Genomic DNA, 9,810 nt, shown 5'->3' with positions numbered 1-9,810 from the left:
TGCCAAGCAGGTGTTTCAATCCTATCTACCTACCTCATTTATACTCCATTTTTCTCCCCAAAGTGGCTTACAACATTCTCCTCTCCTCCATTTTTATCCTTACAACAACCCTGTGAGGTAGGTGAGACTGACAGAGACAGTGACTGGCCCAGGATCACCTGCAAGCTTTCATGGCAGAATGAGGATTTGAATCTGGGTGTCACAGATCTCAATCTGACCCTGTAACCACTACATCATGCTGGCTGTCTAAAAGTCGAATGTTTCCCACTGTATTGGCAATGCTCAAATGAAAGTTCTCTTTTCAATAGAGGCCACCAGCTCATATGACCCTGAGTCTAGATGCAAAGGGAGAGAGACAACCAACATAGGGATTTAAATGAAGGAGAGCAAATAACTGAGGCCTACCTGGGAGGGCCGGGTTTAATGGAGCCAAAGGTGTGAAACATCAGGTGTCTATGTACCAATGCCCCAAACTTGTGCAATAAGAAGGAAGAGCTTGAGCTTCTAATGCAGACAAAGGGATATGATTTAGTAGGCATCACAGAGACTTGGTGGGATGATTCCCAGGACTGGAATGTAATAGTGGGTGGATGTTCAAGAAAAAATGAAAGGGTCGAAGAGGAGGCAGACTGGCGCTATATGTGAAGAGAAGGTTTCTTTGTCAAGAAATACTGGAGTGAGGTGGCAACAGCTCAGTGGAAAGTATCTGTGTGAGGATAAGGGAAGTATTGTGGTTGGAGTCTGCTACAGACTTCCTGACCAGGATGAAGAGGTGGATGCTGCCCTCCTTGAACAGCTTGACAGGGTATATGGACAACATGACCTGGTAGTTATGGGCAGGGCTTTTTTTGTAGAAAAAGCCCAACGGGAACTCATTAGCATATTAGGCCACACCCCATACCTTCCCTTGGCTTGCCTGGGCATCCCACAGCTGCGGGGAGCCCAGCCAAGCTGGCCCTTGGAAGGAAGGGAAGGTAGTTTAAACTGCCTTCCCATGACTTGCCCGGGCACCCCGTGGCTGCGGGGAGCTTGGACAAGCCCCCCTTTGAAGGGAAGGCAAACTGCCTTCCTTTGGCTTGACTGGGTGCCCCGCGGCTGTGGGGAGCTCGGGCAAGCTGGCCCTTGAACAGGCCAGGGAAGTCCCCCCCCCCGGCCCACCCGCCTTGGAGTTGCCGGGGGGGGGTCACTCTCCAGGCCTTCCCTCCATAGCCACGCACGCAGAGGTTTGGGCTGTAGTGGGCGTGGCCAACTCTGATGTCAGTCAGAACGCCATTCCTGTGTGTTCCTGCCGAAAAATAGCCCTTGTTATGGGTGACTTCAGCTTCCCTTATGTATGCTGGGAGACAAACTCTGCAAAGTGTCCACAGTTACGCACATTCCTGACCTGTCTGGCTGACAACTTCCGTCATCAAATGGTGTAGGAAGCTATGAGTGGCTCGGCCGTGTTTGACTTAATGTTGACCAATAGGCAAGAGATAGAAGATGGGGTGAAGGTGGTGGGGATCTTAGGGGAAAGTGACCATGTCCTGCTAGAATTCCTTTTGCTGTGGGGGACCAAGGAAGTTCGTAGCCACACGTGTATGTTAGATTTCAGTAGGGTAGTTTTTAATAAACTCAGGGGCATGATGAAAATCATTCCATGGGCAAGACTGCTGGAAGGGAAGGGAGCAAGCGAAGGGTGGGCTCTCCTAAAACAAGAGCTCTTGCAAGCTCAAGCCGTCACTATTCCAACAAGAAGGAAACATGGAAGGGGATCCAGTAAGCCAATGTGGATGTGTGCTAAAGGAGAAAAAGGAAATGTTCAAGAAATGGAGGCAAGGACATACCTCGAAAGGAGAGTATCTGAGGGTTGCTAGACACTGTAGGTCAGCCATCAGAGAGGCTAAAGCTGGCCGGGGAGGCTTGCCACAACAAGAAAATATTCAGATTTGTGAGGAGCAAATGCAAGATAAAAGAGGCGATGGGCCCACTGCTGGGTGAAGATGAAGAAACTTTGACAGAGGACAGAGAAAAAGGAGAAAATTTGCATCAGTTTTTCCTTGAAGAAGAGAACAGGCTCATCTAGAGATGGTAGTAGGCAAGGTATAGCATCCAGACTGCTAGTTGACATAGACACAGAGGTAGTTGAAAAGGACCTGGCTGCATTGAATGAGTACAAATCCCCAGGACCAGATGGTATGCACCTAAGAGTGTTCAAAGAACTTTCTAGATAGCTTGCAGAGGGGCTTTGTCCCTCATCTTCCAGACCTTTTGGAGGACAGGAGATGTACCACAAGACTGGAGGAGATCAGATGTTATCCCAGTTTTCAAAAAAGGGATGACCCAGGAAACTACCGGCCAGTCAATCTGACCTCTGTCCCAGGGAAGATACTGAAGCAGATTTTAAAGGGATAAATCTGCATGCATTTAAAGGACAATTTGGTAATCCAGGGAAGTCACCATGGATTTGTCCTCAACAGGTCCTGCCAGACCAACCTCATTTCCTTCTTTGATTCAGTGATGAGCTTACTGGATTGAGGGAATGCTGTTGATGTTTACCTGGATTTCAGTAAAGCTTTTGACAGGGTTTCCCATGATGTTCTGATGGGTAAACTAGAGAACTGTGGACTGGACTCTAGGATAGTTATGTGGATAGGGAAACGGCTGGAGAAGCACACTCAAAGAGTAGTTGTCAATGGCATTTCATCTGAATGGAGAGAGGTGTCCAGTGGGGTGCCACAGGGCTTGGTTCTGGGCCCGGTACTTTTCAATATTTTTATAAATGATCTGGATGAGGGTGTGGAGGGGCTACTCATTAAATTTGCAGATGACACCAAATTGGGAGGAGCAGCGAACACACCAGAAGCTAGAGAGATAATTCAACAAGCTCTGAACACACTGGGAAAGTGGGCGGATGTGAACAAGATACAATTTAACAAGGATAAATGCCAAGTTCTACATCTGGGTAACAAAAATGAGGAACACATATGCTGGATGGGAGATACACTTCTGGACAGCAGTGTGTGTGAACAAGATCTTGGAGTACGGGTGGATTGTAAGTTAAATATGAGCAGCCAGTGTGATATGGTGACATAAAAGAGGGATCTTGGGGTGTATCAACAGAGGTATAACATCCTAATTACAAAATGTGATAGCTCCACTGTACACTGCATTGGCCAGACCGCACCTGAAGTATTGTGTGCAGTTCTGGAGGCCTCCCTTCAAAAAGCACGTGGACAGAATGGAGCGTGTGCAGAGAAGAGTGATGAGGATGATCAGGGGCCTGGAGACCAAGCCCTATGAGGAAAGGCTGAAGGACTCAGGAATGTTTAGTCTGGATAAGAGTAGGTTGAGGAGGGACATGATTGCTCTCTTTACGTATTTGAAGGGCTGTCACTTAGAGGAGGGCAAGGAGTTGTTCCTGTTGGCAGCAGAGGATGGGACTCGCAATAATGGATTTAAATTAAGGGCGGGTAGGTAACCGCTGGATCTTAGGGAAAACTTTTTTACACTAATTTATTTATTTATTTATTATTCAGATTTATATCCCGCCCTCCCCCGTAGGGGTCAGGGCGGCTAAGAGTTGTGCAACAGTGGAATCAGCTGCCTAGGAAGGTGGTGACCTCCCCCTTACTAGCAATCTTTAAGCAGTGGCTGGACAAACCCTTGTTAGGGATGGTCTAGGCTGATCCTGTATTGAGCAGGGGGTTGGACTAGATGGTCTGTATGACCCCTTCCAACTTTGTGATTCTATGATTCTATATAAATTAGACAAGTTCTGTGGAAATTGTATAATAACCAGAACCTCAGCACAACTTTATGAATTATAAGGACTGAGTATGTTGTATGTTTGCATTTGTAAACTCTTCTCGTTGGCTCAGTTTCTTGGATTCTGCTTGTTCAAATGAATGGGATTTGTCAAATGTATTGGTGTGTATTTTTTAAAATAGCAGAAGTTCCTGTCTTTGTTTATCTCATTAAACAGTAATGGCTGGCTGTGCATGATGCCTCAGTGTAGTAACAGATGCTTTCTGAAATATTCAGGACTTTAAAAAGGAGCCTTCTGTGCTGTTCTGGTTTGTGTATAAATATTTATTCAGGACAACTTCTGAAAAAATGTTCTACCCTTGATGTCGGTATGTAGAATGCACACTGAATTTCATGGAAAATATATCTAGTAGTAGACATAACTCCACAGGCTGTACCCTCAGGTGAACCAGAGACAGACTTTGAGCCATTAGTTACGGTGTAAAACATTAAATATTTCAATGATAATTATATATTGCTGCAAACCTATAAACACTTTCCGAGGCTTAGAACACTGCCAAATGGTTACCTGTGTGTTCCAGGATCGACTGTGTCTGTGCAATCACATGTTGTCCAGTGCTGGCTGTACTGTTAAATGTCTGACTGACACTGGAGCCCACTAGTATATTAATTTTTCTAAACAAAAAAAATTGTACCTGATAATGTATACTAATATTGTTAATATTTCAGTAGTAATTTTGATGAGTTAAAATGTTGTTTTACTAAATGAAATTTACACCTCTACAATTAGTCACAAGGCTCACAAATAGTTCTCCTGCCATTCATATTTCCTTTCCTGCCACCCTAACATTACTTAGCTGAGCTTCAGTTGAAAGAATATCTTAAGTCATTGCCTTCATTTGGCCCTGGTAGGATATCTACAAATAAAACAAACATTACAGAGGTGTCATCAGTCTATAGTGTGCTTTCATTCTAAACCCTGAAGTGCTGCTTCTTGAGGAAATGAGAGCTGAAAGAATAGGTAGGGCTTGACTGTGGGTGATTTCTCAGGAGAGCTGCCTCGCAGCACAGCGCCGTTTGCCTCGACACAAACGTGTCAATTTGCTATTGCTATTCTCCCTTGCCTATGACACCCGAAGCTCCGGGGCTGCATTTGGCTTGGGGCTTCGCCCGATTTCCTCCGCAGTTTCATGATCCTCAAAAACCAGGATCACGAAACTGCGGAGGAAATCGGGCAAAGCCCCGAGTCAAAATGCAGCCCCGGAGCTTCGGGTGTGAAATTGACACGTTTGTGTCGAGGCAAACGGCGCTGTGCTGCGAGGCAGCTCTCGTGAGAAATCACCCTGTATGTTTGTTAGGAGCATTTATAGCCCACCTTGTGACCCTATTAGATTGAAACTTTAGATCCACAATATAGAATATAAAAAAACAAATAACACCCCCCCCCAAAAAAAAACAAGCCAACATAACAATGCAACAACTATGTAATTCAACATGAGGCAAGTCTCAAAAGCTGGACTAAAATCCCTTTAGAAAAGGACTATTTCCCCAAATTGTTGAAAAGCCAATAAGGATGGTGCCAGCTAGACTTTCCATCATGAGGCAGTGGAGAGGTGTTCCATTTGACAATTGGTAAAGAACCTAGTGTCTTTGGAAATTGTACTACCAACTGGGGTGACACCCTGAAGCACTACATCAAATATGGTAAGCTTTGGGTGGAAACAGACACCTACCAACATCAGACTTTTATTATTACTTATTACATAATACTTTTTGTTTACATTCGGAGTTAAGCTTTGGGCACATGGTGAACAGTTCTTTCTATGTCTGTTCCTTGAAGAGACGTTTATCTTCCTGTTCAAGAAAAAATGGCTACCTGAGGAGATTGTTGCCAGGTCTGGGAGATTGTAATTTACCAAAGGTAAAGTTTTTGTTAGTGGTTTTCACTTCTGCCCTTCGGGAAAGTAGCAGCAGGGAGGAAATCGGAGGATTTTCTCAAATTAAGCCCTGTGTATCTGTGTCACTGCAAATAGACTGGCTTATTGATGCAGACACTTCAGAAGACCATTTTACCAACTTAGCCTGGAAGATGGACTCCTACCTGGACTTAGTTGATCTGGCCACCTGGATCTATGCCATGGTAACACAAGACTAGACTACTGTAATGTATTCTACATAGGTATCCCCTTGAAATCAGGTTGGAAACTCCAGTTGGTGCAGAATGCCACAATTCAATTACTTTTTATTTTATTTAAAACATTCCATCTGATCAGGATCCACAGGAAACGAGGAGGAACATAGATATTACACCCATTCTGCAGTCACATCATTGGCTGCCCATAAGTTACAAGGTTCATTTCAGTGTGCTGGTTATCACATACAAAGTACTTCATGGCCCTGGACCATCTTCTTTGCATGACCACCTCTCCACTATGTCATTACTCATCTGAGTAGGGCCTTCTGTAGGTGCTGCTATGCAAATGTGCAAGATCAACAACTGTCCATATGTGTGCCTTCTTTGTGGTGGCCCCCACACAGTGGAATGGCCTACATGAGAAGACCAAGAAGATTTCCATGCTTCTGGCATTTCATAAATTATATAAAACACAATTGTTCATGAGGGCATTTTTGTAAAGGCAAGACAACATCATAAAAGACTGCTCTGGGAAAATGCATTGTTTCTACTTATATAATACCATATTCTCTATTGTTTAACATATGTTTAATACTTACACATTTTGCATATGAGAGCTTTGTTTCAAATTTCTGCAATTCTAGTCCTTTCGCATTGTTTATTAGATCTATCATCCTGTTGAGTGCATTGACTTACATGGTATAATCTACCTTGAGTCTCACTGAGAGAGGTGGACTATACATAACATAAATAAGTGTTTTAAAAATAATAATGCATCTACAGCAGTGGGACTCACTCTGCAGCTTGCAGAAAGTCACATTTGTTCTTACCTTCAATCCATAGAGCTACATTACCTTTATTTTATTTATTTATTTATTTATTTATCTTTAGATTTGTATCCCGCCCTACCCCGAAGGCTCAGGGCGGCTAACAAGGGCACCCCTGGCATGAGGCCCACAAGATTTAGAAGGAAACCTTTTATTTGTTACATAAAAATTGGATCTATTTAGTTCTGGCAAATGCTGAAAAGGAAAGTTTGGCTCAAAGTACTAGCCAGTTCATTCGCTGAAACGGTCTTATTTTTAAGATCGCTATTTAAAGTGGGTAAACTGAATATTCGTGGAGGGGGCTCCCCATTCAAGCTGGAAAAGGGACACAGCTTCTGGTCAAGCGAAGCAATCCCTGCCCAGCTAAAAGTGAGATAACTCTTTTAAAAGGAGTGATCCCTGATCTGTATATATAGAAGGATTTTGGGAACTTGGTTGTATGTTCCTGGCTTCTACATGTGGAATGTCAGGTAAATTCAGAAACCAATGCTTGCAAGTTAAAGCAGAAGCTGAAAAGAAAGCCTCTCTCCTCAAAGACTTTGTGAAAAAGCAAAAACACTTACTTGTTGGCAACGTATTATCTGGATTTAGTGTGATTACAAAGTTACCTCCATTGTTATTATCGGTTCTCTTCATACATCCTACCCCTGATTCCACCTGACCTTTTCCCCTCCAAGTTGAATAAAATATTTTATTTTGAACTTTCAAAAGCCTCCCATGTGCCATTATAGAAGTAGAATAGAGTGATTTTGTCTCTTCCCTCAAATTCCTGGGCTGGGCCAGCATCAAACTATATAATAACGTGACAGGGTAGGATAGCCATAGACCAACAAATAAGAAGATAATAGATAGAGGGGCTGCTCAGCAAGAAAGAAGAAACAACGGGAAAATCCTATGTGTGAGGTAAGAGGGTGAGATCACCATACAAGCATTCAAATGACTTATGTCCCAAATGCATTACATAGTGTATGTCAAGTTTAGAGGGTGCTTTAGACATCTTAAACAGACACTATGCTGATAAAGCCTCCTAACTATTTTGTATTGCTGTCTTCCTATGGCACAATCATGACGCTGTCATGATCTGGGGGCTTTGGTCCATTCCCAGCCTTTATTATCCATGCTCAAAACAGAGTCATTGGACTCTATCTTCACTTTGATTTCAGCTATTTGGTTTGACTGCAGTTCCAGCAAGTTAGATGACCGAAAAGTGTCTGTGCATAAACCAAAAGCTGAGGAGATGAGATTAAATTCAAAGCAATCTCCAAAGAAAACTGACAAGCGTGTTTATATTTTTGGATCACACCTGGCACTCCAGCTCTTTTCGGTATGGGAGAGCTGATAACTTTTTAAGTGGGCTCACTGTCTAAACATCTTCACACAAAGTGTACAGCCAAAGGGCTTCTGTCCTGCATGAGTAAGATAATGCCTTTGAAGCTTGGAAGAAGAAGGGAAGCCTTTTCCATATCTGTCACATTTGCACACTTTGAGTCTATTATGTATATTTCTGCTGCAAGCTGGAAAAGTACATTGAAGTATTTTGAATTATCAGAAAATTCATCATCTGATGAGCCATAAAGCAAATCATCTTTATTATGCACTGAGTCATCCCTTCTTAACATACTTTCACAGGTAAGCATACCTTTCAGATTAATTTCAAAATCCAGAGTTTCTTTATGCTTCTCCTGATATAATGTAATTGCAGGTGACCTTACTTCTGTATTGCTATTCTCCCTTGCCTATGACGGTGTTGCCTTGATCTAAATTTCCTCAAGAGGTTTGTTTTGATGCTGGCTTTGGAGAAGTAGGCCCGTCTACCAGCTTTTGAAGCTTTGTCCTTTTTGTTTATTTGTTTCCCTCACAGTTATGCAAATCTAACATCTGTTCTCTTTCCAAACATTGTTCACACACAGCGCACTGGTAAGGTACAAATGCAGTGGAAACTGAGCTGGTACCCTTCCTGAGACACATATGAAGTTACAGTCTTGAGGTTTTTTGGTATTCTTCCCAGTGGTGTCTGTGGCATAGGGTACATAGGGCTCTTTGCTTTGCACACCACTCTAAAGAAAGCCTGGTTTGGATGATGGAAGAGTTTGTGCTTTCAGGAGTTTGCTCTGGGCTTTAAATCCCATGTGGCAAAGAGAACACTGGAAAGGCTTCTCTCCATGTGTGTGAACTGATGGATTTCCAAGTGTGTTTTCTGCCTGAAAAGATTTACTGCATATGTAGCACTTAAATGGCTTCTGGCCAGTGTGGAAGAACAACTGCTGATTCGAGTTAGAATGTGAAGGAAAGATCTTATCACATGTCTGGCATATATGTATGATCTTCCTTCTGGCGCTGTGCAGATGATCAGATCTTATGCACTTTTGTTGAAAAGTGTTTTTGGCAAATGGAACAACAAAACATCCTATGCGCAAGTCTCTCTTGCCTGGCACATCTCGGTCTTTCAGTTTGCTCAACATCACCCTGATAGTTCTCATCATGAAGCTGTTGATGCCTTTGGAATGTGATTATGTTTTTTAAGTTCTTGTGACAAATGTTACACTTAAAAGGCAGCTTATGGGTGAGCTGATGTCTTTCCAGATGGACCAACTGCGAAAAAGTTTTGCAACATGCATGACACTTGTATGGCTTTTGGCCAGTATGTATAAGATAATGCCTAGTTACTTTGGACAGAGATTCAAACTGTTTGTAGCAGATGTCACACATATATGGCCTTTTCCTGGGTATTTGGCTAGCTACTGCATCTTGCTGAAATTTTAGCATTTTGTACAGCAAACTGTATCATATATATTTTGTCAAGTTCTGTAGTAAAACATTTCCGCTGGAACCACCAGCAGTACACTGTGAAAAACATTTAGGGTAGCGGGATTATTATAACAGGAGGCTCCCTAAAGTCGAGATATCCCTGCAATAGTACAAGGAAATATTACTTTTAAAGTGTACTTGATTTAATTTATACAGCCTGATCCTATGTACATTTACTCAGAAACAAGTCCCACTGTGTTTAGTAGTGCTTATTCCTAAACATGTTTTTGTTCATAACTAGAAAATTTGAAAGAATATCATTGTTGTTCAAGTAGTGGCTAGCAAAGCCTAGAT

At 42.7% G+C, this 9,810-nt stretch overlaps 1 pseudogene; it reads right to left on the bottom strand.

The window, feature by feature from the left end:
- Nucleotides 1-8,608: 8,608 nt before the first annotated feature.
- On the bottom strand, nucleotides 8,609-9,474 carry LOC107109840 (annotated as a pseudogene).
- Between the last annotated feature and the right edge of the window lie 336 nt (nucleotides 9,475-9,810).

This window comes from Gekko japonicus, unplaced genomic scaffold, assembly GCF_001447785.1.
Source record: "Gekko japonicus isolate JY-2015 unplaced genomic scaffold, Gekko_japonicus_V1.1 scaffold3263, whole genome shotgun sequence".
In the NCBI taxonomy this organism is placed as follows: domain Eukaryota; kingdom Metazoa; phylum Chordata; class Lepidosauria; order Squamata; family Gekkonidae; genus Gekko; species Gekko japonicus.
Note: the sequence above shows the minus strand (reverse complement) of the source record. Positions and strands in the feature narration are given on the sequence as shown.